At 43.7% G+C, this 12,316-nt stretch overlaps 2 protein-coding genes across 23 annotated transcripts in view; one reads left to right on the plus strand and one right to left on the minus strand.

Moving 5' to 3' along the window:
• FAM53B (family with sequence similarity 53 member B) overlaps positions 1–12,316 on the plus strand; it is a 169,657-nt gene that overhangs the window by 148,406 nt on the left and 8,935 nt on the right. The gene's annotated exons all lie outside the window — the stretch shown is intronic.
• LHPP (phospholysine phosphohistidine inorganic pyrophosphate phosphatase) overlaps positions 1–12,316 on the minus strand; it is a 265,744-nt gene that overhangs the window by 8,308 nt on the left and 245,120 nt on the right. Inside the window, exon 8 of one of the 3 annotated variants that reach the window (XR_014788783.1) lies at positions 10,849–10,999. The exons of the other annotated variants lie outside the window; for them this stretch is intronic. The gene's annotated coding sequence lies outside the window, so the exon portion shown is untranslated. The remainder of the gene's footprint in view (positions 1–10,848; positions 11,000–12,316) is intronic. 3 annotated transcript variants of the gene reach the window in all.

A 12,316-nucleotide genomic window follows, 5' to 3' on the forward strand; every position in this document is an offset into this window, starting at 1 on the left:
GCCTTACTTTCTTGCCTGAGGATGTACTGAAAGAGAGTGTATAGACATAAAGGAGGGTCACAGATAGAGGTCTACCCAGCACAAATGGATTTGGGTTGGGCACGCACTATCCCAAGTGGTGGAGCCAACAGTAGGTCATTATTTATTCCATTTGTAATACTTTTATACTGCTTAGTATACTAAAAATCCTAATGGTTTACATTACACCACTTTAAACTGCTGAGGATATGGTGTGTATTGAGATAGGCCTAGGTTCCGTTGAGGCCTAGCACATCCAGTTGAAAGGACTAAAAGATGTCTGCCCAAGAGCTGCCGCCATTTCAGTAGACAGTACTGGACTCAGTGATTCGATTCCCTGTAAGTTAGTTTCAGTTGAGAGAATTCTCTATTCTGATTTGGAAGAAAAGTTTCTTTGCTTTGGCTGATGGTCCCCAAATGTCAAAATTAAATGCTTGTAGAGAAGCATGCAGAATTCTTAAGTTTTATACATGCATTTGAAATGGGATAAGGAGGCTCGGGCTATCAAAATATACAGTCTGTCTCTCCTTGTGTGGGATGGAGATATATGGTCAGGATTGTGCAAATGCCACAATTCCACAGAAATATAGAAAAACCCCAGAATATGGTAATAGGCACAGAATTCAGGTTCCTGAGAACTGAAGTGCTCAGTTTCATGAAGAGTCAATTTTTAGCCCTTATGGTTGCAAAGGTATGCTTTTAACTGTGTGGGCAACATCTACTGAAATTTCAGAAGCTAGAGGGGTGACTAAGCAAGATTCCCGGTAGTTGGAGTTGAGCCTTCAGTGCCCTGTATAGCTCCTTACCTCTCCAGTTGATTGGCAGCACCAGTTTAAATTATGCAAAAGAAGAGCAGTGTGTATTTTTGTTTGATAATTTATCAGGTTACAGAATTGAGCTTTTTCTTGGCTTGGTATCTGAGCTGGTATTTCCATTTTTTTTAAAGTTAATTTATTTATGTTTGTGCAGAGTATACACAGCTCTGAATATGGCTTACAGCCAAGATCACTTAGCTAAGAAGTTAGAGATAATCCAAAGCAAGTTTTTATGTGTCTTCTCTTTTTTTTATTTAAGACAAATCCCTGGTTCCCTAATGAAAACAAATCTAGAAATGAAGGCTACAATGCTGTGCACACTTAGCTAGAAGTAAGCTCTCACAAACACAGTGCTTACTTCTGAGGAAATATGCATAGGGTTGTTACGTCTCTTTAAAAACAGATAACTTTGTTAGTTTTAAAACTCTGCTCTGTGATCTATGACATGCAATTATATTGCCTCCCACACTTTAAGAAGGATGCAGACAAACTGGAAAGGGTTCAGAGGAGGGCAACAAAGATGATCAGGGGACTGGAAACAAAGCCCTATGAAGAGAGACTGAAAGAACTGGGCATGTTTAGCCTTGAAAAGAGAAGACTGAGGGGAGATATGATAGCACTCTTCAAGTACTTGAAAGGTTGTCACAGAGAAGAGTGCAGGACATGGAATAATGGGCTCAAGTTACAGGAAGCCAGATTCCGGCTGAACATCAGGAAAAACTTCCTGACTGTTAGAGCAATACGACAATGGAACCAACTACCTAGGGAGGTGGTGGGCTCTCCCACACTGGAGGCATTCAAGACGAGGCTGAACAGCCATCTGTCAGGGATGCTCTGACTTGGATTCCTGCATTGAGCAGGGGGTTGGACTGGATGGCCTTGTAGGCCCCTTCCAACCCTATTATTCTATGATTCTATGATATGTACTTAAATTAATAAACCAATTTTTTGGAAAATATCAATTTTTAATAAATAAATAAATAAAAATAACATCTATTTTATATTGTAGGCTCAGATTTTTAAATGTTGTAATGAATTTAACTTGTGCATGAGTATTTGGAAATGGCCACTAACATATGGTATAAGATGGAATGGCCAGGGGTTGCCAAATACATAGCAGAGTGGAATATAATAGAGTTGGGTAGAACTGAATAAGTAGGTAGGGTGGGATTAAGATTGGTCAAGAAGAGAGAGTGAAGCAAAACTACAGTTAGCGCCACATTTTCTTCTTATATTTAAGTTCTGTGTTACCAAAAGGACTGTATAGTTGTACATCTGGGAAGGTATAATTCCCCAAAACCTGAACAGAAACCTACATTTTGGTTGTGGTTTACTTTGGCATCACTGATTCTTATGTGGCCGTGCTATTGAGAATTTGGCTGCACGCCAAAAATTCTAAGTCTCCCAAAGTGATAGCCCTCTCTGTTAATAAGTGCCATTCAAATTCCTAATTGCAGGATGCTAAAAAGACACAGAGACTGCAACAGAGCTACTGTACATAAACTAAAAGAAAAAAAAAGAAAACGTTCTGTTAAAATAACATTCCCAGCCTTTTCAAACTAACGACATCAGGGAGGTGCCAAGATAAGACTTGTGTTGGCATGTCCAGGCATGTTTGCAGAATATTAGGCCTGTATATGATAAAATCAAACACTTTTCTCAGGGCCAATGTGTAGTGCTTGTTCACAAGTAGTCAGCTGAGAATAAAAGCAACTGTGGAATGCAAGGAATGCCTAACAGTGCAAACAGTCTCATGGAATTCAGATCCATGTATAGAGATTAATTATGATAGATGATGTTTTAACACCTCGGGTTTGTTTGGTTTTTTTGCTGTGAGGATTTCTCCTCTTATCTCTAAATATAAGGGCCAACGTACACATTATAGCAGATACTTGGCTTTCTCACACCACACTCTTACCTCTCTCCCAGTAACATGTAGACCCAGTTCACACATCATGGTAAACCACAACCTTTTAAAATTGTGGGTTATTGTGACAAGGTGAGCAACTCATGGCCTTACAGATGTGTTTGGCCTGCACCTTCCATCATCCCTCAGCCACTGCTGATGGGAGCTGTAGGCCAAAACATCTGGAGGGCCACAAGTTGCCCACCTTTGGTCTAAACAAACCACAGACCAGGGTAGGTACTTTCTGTCTGTGGTTTGTTTAGCATTACATGTGAACCAGGAACTCTGGCTTGTCGCACTCCTCTGACAAGCCAAGGTAATAATGCTCAGTCAGGGGAGAGACAAGCCAATGTTCCTGGTTTACATATAATGCTAAACAAATCATGGACAGAAGGTCCGTGGTTTGTTTAGCCTGCTTGCAGTGAGAGGGATTGGGCAGTATAAAATAGCACGCTGTCTTGTTCACAATAACCCACATTTTTTTTAAAAAATGTGGGTTATCATGACATGCAAGCCGGGAAGTAGTTTCCCGTCAGTCAGCATAATATGATGCTGTCATGTCATGTTGTGCCTTTCCCTGCCACCAGTGGTAGCCAGTGATATGTAAAAGAAAATGCAGTGTGATAACGTCAAATTTCAGATCAAGTAAAAGTATGCATTATTGTGAAGAACATCATATGGCAATGCCAGTTTTGATGACAGCCCCATGTCTGCCGCAATATGTACTCATGTACAATATGTAGCCTTATGGAGCTGCCTTATATAAAGTCAGACCCATGGTTCATCTAGTCAAGTACTGCTTACCCTCACTGTCGGTGGCTCTCCAAGTTCCGTGTTATCTGAGATCATTTAGCTGGAGTTGCTGAGGATTGAGGCTGGAGTATGACGTGATGCTAAAAAACATTGCTAATGAGCAGAGACAATTGTCTTCTACCTTGTGGGCAGAGAATAGCAAAAGTGGTGAACAAACTCTAGTTACTGAAGAAGATTCCTCAGTCTTGATGTTGTGGAGGATCAAGCTATATCCTTTCAGAGGCCTCTGATTTTATGAGCTCTGCTGGACAGACTTTGCATCATCTGTAATGATGCAAAGTCATCTGGCCCTGGCTATCTCTCTAGCACCACCATATTTGTATTAAACCCTGAGAGTGCCAAACTAACAAGGCAAGGCAAATATGAATACTCTGTCACTGCTTTCAGCAACAGTGACATTGGCGTGTGGGGAAGGGGGAAGGTTCAGGTTGCAGAGATAAATAGAATATAGAAAACAAAACTGTATTCTCTAAGGGAGCATTATGCATGAGGTGGGAACACACACAGCTAGACAAAACAAAAAAGCATGCCCTCCAACACTTGAAATATGATAACAGGTGCACTTGTATGGCGTTAAACCAGGGACTGACTCATTGCACAGTAGTGAACCAGCAAAACAAGCTAACTGCTTCCAAGGGGCAGGATGGCTTTGACTCAGAGTGTTTAAAGGTAGAGGCATTAAATATATGGTTTTGCATTCTGACACTGGGGTAGGGGTGGGGTGGAGAAAACATCTGTATGGTTTTTATCAGATTGCGTAAGATCTCTCACTCTCTCATGACATCTGGTACCAAATAGAAGAATTGGTATTGTACCATTCGGAACACTGTAGCGGAAGGCAATGGCGATGGACGAGTGCCAATACAAATATGAATAGAGTGCTAGCTATTAAACAGCATTCATAACCCGAAGATAAAAGGTCTGGAGTTATATATGTCTTGATCTTCTCTTTGCATTGCAGCACATTAAGCACAAGTGGCTTGCCTTCATAGCTCATTCCCGCCCTCTCTTTTATCTGTGCCATGCTGGTCTCTACCCTTGCTCTAAAAACACTGCCAGCTTTGATCTCCCACCTGTTTCAACTGCAGCTGTCTTTGTGTTTTGTCCCATGATGTTATATAAGGGCGAACCTTTCAGTAATTGTGCACAAAAGCTGCAGTCTTCAAGCCAATTACTTTGGAATGATCCCAGTGAAATAATTATTAGGAGCATTCCAAAATAGTTCACTTGAGGAGTGCAGCCAGCTATCTTGGTATCCTTCACATTTTTTCCCGAGATACTGTGCCATGATTGACTATAGTTAAGCTGCAGAGGCAGAGAGATGTCTGCCTAAGATCAGCCTGTCTTGAATTCTGCACTAAAGCCCCCAGATTCTGTGGCCAAAAAACAACAACCCTACATTCTATTAATTCGTGGTGGGACCTAGTCAAGGCCATGGGTGGCTGTACCCAAATGGAAGTACAGGGTAGGGATAATAGGCGCAGTGGACCATGGAAATGGGATAAGGCCCATGGAGTGAAGAGGCACACCATGATAACTGGAAATCCACCTCTGAAATCCACCCCTCTCTCATTTCTTGGCTTTTAACATGCACCACTAATGTATTTTCTTCTTTTCTGTGAGTGAGAGCTAGAAACTTATTCTTTATGTAAAAACAAATGCTTGCATTTTAAGGGATCTGACAAACCTCCCAGCTTCAGTTTGTGAATTGGTCTGGTTAAAGAAGAAGATCCAAATTTTTGCTAAGTTTGTACAACTCCTTTTGGCTCACCAAAACTGGATTTGGATTCCAGTCCATATGTCAATCTGCTTATATGCTAGTGCATCTGCTGATCAAATCTATAAGACAGAGTCTGTGAGACATGCAGAGAGACATCCCTTTTCCTAGAGAAAGATTCCCACAGAAATCTGAAAATGAGAGTTTTGTACATGTCTCTGTTAAATGGGAAATCAAATGGTACCCCAAAATGGATAAGGTATTCTAGGCAACCAGAAAGCTGACATTTGGTATATACATAGTTGAAGATTTAAAAAAAAAAAAAGTCTGAAAGGGAGAAATTTATACATAACAGAGGGCAAAAAGTGCACTCCTAAATAGTTACAGTTCTTTGAGTCACTCAGCTGAAATTTGGTACATAGCCCATGACACGCTGGCTAGGTTCAGATGTAATGCCAAACCAATATGCGAGCGCTGGGCTCATACTTCACTCCTTCACTCATGCATTCCCATCCTTTCACAGCAAACCATAGTTTGCCGGTACATCTGAACCAGCAAACAGTTTAACTGTGGTTTACAATTTTGGTTTGGAGCGCAAGAGCAAGTCATGACAAACTGTAGTTTGCTGCAAAAGAAGGGGATGCAAGAAACCATGGGAGGAGGCCAAGACTTGAGAGCCAGCATGGTGCACTGGCTAGAGTGTTGGACTGGGAGCCGGGAGATCCGGGTTCTAGTCCCCAATTGGCCATGGAAGCTCACTGGGTGGCTTTGGGCCAGTCACAGACTCTCAGCCCAGCCTACCTCACAGGGTTGTTGTTGTGAGGCTAAAATGGAGAGGAGGATTATGTATGCCACTTTTGGTTTCTTAAAAGAGGGGAAAGGGTGGGATATAAATGTAATAAATAAATAAGACTTGCTCACATTACACTAAACACTAAACTATGGTTTGGCATTATGTCCAAACTGAGTGATAGATCAGATTAGAAAATTCTGGGAATAGAACAGTTTTACACGTGACCAAAACTTGGGGCATGGAGTTTCCTTCATAACAGGGGCCGGCATTTCAACATAAGCCAAGGTATGCTGCACATGGAGTAGACTGGTAGGTTGTGCAACTTGTGTTGCCTCGTCATACTTGGATTTGAGATAAGGGGTAGTTGCAACAAGGAATGTAGATCTATGCTTGCAGAGTTCGATGTTCATTTAGAGTAACAGATGATGAATGAAGATTCATAAATCAATTTGTATGGGGTTGGCTGGGGCATAAGAATACTTCCAGTGAGTGCATTTTTTTTTAGTGTTTTCAAATAAAACACTTTTTTTAGTGTTTTCAAATAAAATTCAAATAAATTTTACAACTGCTGCAGGGAAGTTTGTGTTTTGGACAGGATGGGATGGGATGCCCAGTTAGCAGCACAATGTGATCCTTGATCAGATTTTGCACTTGTCATATGCATGTGCTACAGGGTGGAATGACTTCAGCACAGAGTATCCCCACGCCTCACTGTTCCTCCTCAGTGAGGAAAAAGACCCACCTTTGACTCCCTGCTGTAGTAAAGCAGGCATAGACACATTGAAAGTTGCGTATTCAGCCTGCCATCTCCATGCCTTTGACAAGTGCACAGTCTCTCCTGTACTTTCCTAATCCTCTTCTGTGTTTTGGTCATTGCTGTTTCCCTCTCTCTTGCCCACAGTCTGCTGCTGTCCATCCCCTAGCCACTGTCCTGACTTTCATCTTGAATTCCTCTTCACAATTCGCAAACCCCTTCCCAGAGTCATTTTATGAACTTCTTTTATTTGATTCTTTTTTTAAAAAGTTTCTGCAATATGTTAATTAAGAAGGAGGTCGCTTCCTCTGTCCCTCCCACCCCGCACAGACGACAGCCCAACGAGGTGTGCTGCTGCTACATTTCCACAACAGGTATGCTGGATGGTGGATGATGGGAGCTGTAGGCTCCATGTATCTGGAGAACACCAGGTTGGGTGAGGCTGGCTGACAGCAAGAGACACAGGAGAATGAGCCAAGAAAGGATCTCACCCACCAGCCTTTAAAACGCCAGTGCAGGAGAGCTCATCCAGCAATGTGGCTTTTAAAAAGGGGTCTGAGCAAGACAGTTGCTGCATCAGATTTCCAAAGAGCCTCCTTTAGTACTCTGTTTGACCTTGAAATAATAGATTACAGTGAGAACCACTATCAGTCACTTCATCTGGTTTGGTTTCTGTTCTCCCATTCAGGGATGTTTCTTGGGATAGTCTTGTTCCCACAGCTTCACTCAGTGCCATCTCAAAACAAGCAAGGCCTGCCTTGCCCTGCCCTGCCCTGCCCTGCCCTCTCCTAATATTTGGTAATTGTAATAAAAGCCACAAGCTGTTCCAACTTGTGTCTGAGGTCTGGCCCCGAGCTTAGCACCCCAGGACCAGGCATGTCCAAAAGTCAGCTGCCTGTCACTTGAGTGCTGCAAATGGGTGCAAATCCTGGTGGAATATATACCTTTTCCCATCATGAGCTTTGGGGCCTCTCCCTAAGCCCCTCAGATATACTAGCAGCTTGCCTCAAGATGATCCTGCCAGCTACAGTGTAAGGCAGCTCCGTGCAATTTCACCCGTTGGAGCAGAATCTAGCCCCCCCCCCCCCCCCGGTATCTAACCACGCTGCTGATCTGTACTAATGTATATTTTAGTCTGGTTTCAGGCCAGGGTACAGCACTAAAATGGCCTTGGTTGCTCTGTCTGACGACCTACTCCGGGTGAAAGACAAGGGGAGTGCTACCCTGTTGATCTTCCTGGATCTCTCAGTGGCTTTTAACACCATTGATGATGGTGTCTTACTGGATCAGCTCTGCAGGATGGGAGTTTGGGGCACTGTGCTACAGGGGTTCCACTCCTACCTGCAGGACCAATTCCAGAGAGTGGTATTGGGGGATTCCTGTTCTACCCCATGGCTATTAATCTGTGGGATGCCACAGGGTTCTATTCTATCGCCCATGCTGTTCAACATCAATATGAAGCCGTTGGGTGAGGTCATTAGAAGTTTTGGGGTGGGTTGTCACCAGTACGCTGATGATGCTCAGGTCTATTTCTCCTTGTTGTCGGAGTCCGCTGAGATGGTGAAGGTGCTGGATCAGTGCCTGGAAGCTGTAATGGGCTGGATGAGGGCCGATAAACTGAAGCTAAATCCTGACAAGATGGAAGCTCTGTGGATTGGTCGTTCCCAAGTCTGGGAATTGGGTAAACGACCTATCCTGGATGGGGTTGCACTCTCCATGAAGGAGCAGGTGTGTAGCTTGGGAGTACTCCTAGATCCATCCCTGTCACTGGAGCTCCAGGTGGACTCCATTGCCCAGAGTACTTGGGGCCAGCTTTGGCTGATCCACCAGCTATGGCCTTTCCTGGACAGGGATAACCTAGCCACAGTAGTACATGCACTGGTAACTTCCTGATTAGACTACTGCAATGCACTTTATGTGGGGCTGCCCTTGAAGATGACTTGGAAGTTGCAGCTAGTGCAAAATGCAGCAGCTAGACTGCTGACTGCAACATCTTATAAAAATCATATAACACCCATTTTAAAGGGATTGCACTGGCTGCAAATACACTTCCGGTCAGAATTCAAGGTTTTGGTGATGACATTTAAAGCCCTAAACAGCTTGGGACCTTGATATTTGAGGGAGCGCCTCTCCCTATATATGCCTGCCTGAGGACTGAGATCTGTTGGAGGGGCCCTCTTCTGCATCCCACCAGTATGGGACATACACTATGGTGGGACGTGGGAGAGGGCCTTCTCTGCTTTGGCACCCCGGTTGTGGAATGCCCTCCCCTTGGAAGCCCAATTAGCACAGACATTGGTCTCATTTTGGCACCAAGTAAAAACATGGCTTTTTACCAAAGCCTTTGAGGGCTAAATGCATTCCCTAAAATAGCACACTGCTTTAACTATTTTATTGTTTTGGATTTTAAATCCAAAACTTGTTTAATGTGTAATATTTGTTTAAATGTTTAATATGTTTTTAACTATTTAAATTATTTATTGTTTTATACTGTTTAAATTGATTTTATCTGTACCTCACCCTGAGATCTTAATGCTATAGGGTGGGATACAAATGTTTTAAATAAATAAACAATAGAACAGTTTGGTCTGACTCAGTTGTTAGTTTTGGCTTGGCCTTGGGAAAGTAGAATGTTTTGGAAAGGTGCATGCTCTTGTGTAATAAGAATTCTATTCACCTCAAGAGGAGACAAAGGGAGGCTGCCTTGCAAGCCCATGGAGTAATTCTACAATGTAGGGCCTGACAAACAGAGCATTTGTTCTGCAACTGTGAAAGGTTGAAAAGATCCTTTTGAACCCAGGGTGGTACATACACCTTTAATCTCGGAGCTGAGGGAGAACAGCAGTATTGACACAGTTGCCCTCCAAGCAGAGAGGAGTGAAAGGTGGAATTCAGAGGACTTGGCCACTTCACTTGCAGCACTGTTTGCAAACTGAATACACCTCCGTGGTTACCAGGTAACTAGAGACCAGAGAATTCTGCAAAACTCTGTGGCATCAAGATTAGCAAAGGCTTCTTTTCCTCTTCAGGCAGACATTGGCAACAACATCATAATGCCTGCCTGACTAATGAAATGTCATGGGGCCATCCTTTCCCCAACACTCCAGAAAACATTTCAGCCTGTGAAAACTTGCTTTTTGAATTTGAAAGATGGGCAATGGAGCTTCCAAACACAGCTTAGTTCATAAAACTGTAAGTGATTCCAAAGCAGCCCAGCCTTCTTTCTGGAGCCAGAGTGATGGTGGCTCAGATTTCAGACAGATACGTGGCTACCTGTTTTCCCATCACCTGCTCAAGAGTGACTCAATTCAGTCTCTGCCCCTGGGGAAAGGTGTATTGGTAATGGGTGGGTATGTCAGTAATGGGTGGGGGTTGGTGGGTGGGATGTCTCAGCTGTTCTCCTGTGGTGCACTTGGCCTCTTGCAAGTACAGCTGGAATCCCCACCTGTGACAGACCCAAGATGTACAGAGACTTTCAGCCCACAGAGTAGAAAGGAGCAACATGGGTCTCCAGGTTCTCAGGCCACATAATAGATCTTTCTGTCTGGTACAGCCTCCCTCTGTGGCCGTGGTGGCTTAGTGGTTAAGACGCTGAACTACAGACTGGAAGGTCGGCAGGTCAGCAGTTCGAGACCCGAGTGCCACGTGACGGAGTGAGCTCCCGTCTTCAGTCCCAGCTCCTGCCAACCTAGCAGTTCGAAAGCAAGAAATTGCAAGTAGATAAATAGGTACCGCCTCAGCGGGAAAGGTAACAGCGTTCTGTGCACCTCGGTGTTCAGTCATGCCGGCCACATGACCACGGAAGCGTCTTCGGACAGCGCTGGCTCTTCGGCTTAGAAACGGGGATGAGCACCGCACCCTAGAGTCGGACACAACTGGTTGGGGACACCTTTACCTTTACCTTTTTACAGCCTCCCTCACGAATTCACACCTGCACGTTATACAGTATGTCACTTGATAACGCATCATTCAGTGGTATCAGTGAAGTTATTTTAGAATTTTGCATCAAAGTAATTGTCACAGAAATAATACCTGGTTTTTTGTACTCAGAAAGGCATCCTGATTAATATATCCAAAGACTACCAAAATCCAAGTTGCCAATTTTGGGAGGTCATTGTTTGTTCTTATTTTGAGCATCACGAACTCAGAAAAATGCACGGATAAATAGCACTAAGCAGCAAACCTGCAACAAAGTGAACACAAAAGGGTTCAGAACCGGTGGAAACCTGGAAGGAAGAAATGGAAGTTGTCTGGATGGTTCTCACCTGCAGCCTGAGCCCCACCAGCTATGGCTCAGCAGGACAGTGGGAGCTTCCTTGGGTCTCTCCATCAGTATCATGATGGGTTGCACAAATTTTCAGAACAAGAATTGAATAGTCTTGTTTCTCTACGCTGTGATGAGCAGCACTGAGATCGTATTTATTGTATTTAAGATATTTGTATGCTGCCCTTTAAAGGAGAAAAAAAAAAAACCTTGTTGCAGCTTGTAGGAGCCCTGTGTTCCATAAACCCCAAGCACTGGCAGATCCCAGTGTAGGACCAGGCAGCTGCTACTAAGGTGATCATCCTTGGGCACCTTTTTATGGAGTTGTATGGGTGAATTTATAACAAACATGTGGAGTCCACTGGAACTGCCCAGCCTCAGATGAAAGGGAGCACATGTTTGTTATAAGTTCACCCTCTTCCCAACCTGGTGCCCTCCAGACATTTTGGACTACAACTCCCCCCCATTCCTGACCATTGGCCATGTTGGCAGGGGCTGGTGGGAGTTGAAGTCCAAAACAACTGGAGAGTGCCCGCTTGCGGAAAGCTGGGTTAGAGGGACAGTATCGCTGGCAGGAAACATGCTTCTTGTACAGGTACTGCTGGTACAACTGCACCTAGTATCGGGTGCTGAAATGAACAGTTAAGTTCTGTATGAAGACAACAAACATTCTGTTGTTAGATTTGCAAAACCAGAAGAAAATGGGCACAGCCTCACATGAGGATGTTGGAAGATAACAGAAGAAATGCAGGAACCAATGAAAAGAGAAACATTTCCTGCCATTTTTTCCTCATGAACTTTGCTAAGAATAACCAATCTGTACCAGTGTACGTTTGGGGAAAGGACATATGGCTATCCCAGAGGGTTTGACTGAGCCAGGTTCACTTAGATCATTTTCCTGAGATGTCCTTTTCAGCAGCAGTTTTTCCAAGTGTAATTTTATATTTTGATGAAGAGTAATTAAGTAATGTTTTCCATGTCATGTGGAAGCTTTAAAATGAGTGTCTACAATTAATGATTGTCGTACTACATTCGAAACCTACATAAGGAAGGCAGCGGAGCCAGTATGGTGTAGTGGTTAAAGTATGGGACTAAGAGTAGAAGGACTCTGGTTCTAATCCCCCCTCAGCCACGAAGCTCTCAGAGAGACATTGGGCCAGTCACGATCTCTCAGCCTAACTGACCTCACAGGATTGTTGTTAGGATAGAATGGGGTGGGGGAGAACCTGGTATTTC

The sequence above is a fragment of the Heloderma suspectum genome, chromosome 3 (assembly GCF_057233095.1).
Source record: "Heloderma suspectum isolate Gila_16-S chromosome 3, 16-S_ref, whole genome shotgun sequence".
Classification (NCBI taxonomy): Eukaryota; Metazoa; Chordata; class Lepidosauria; order Squamata; family Helodermatidae; genus Heloderma; species Heloderma suspectum.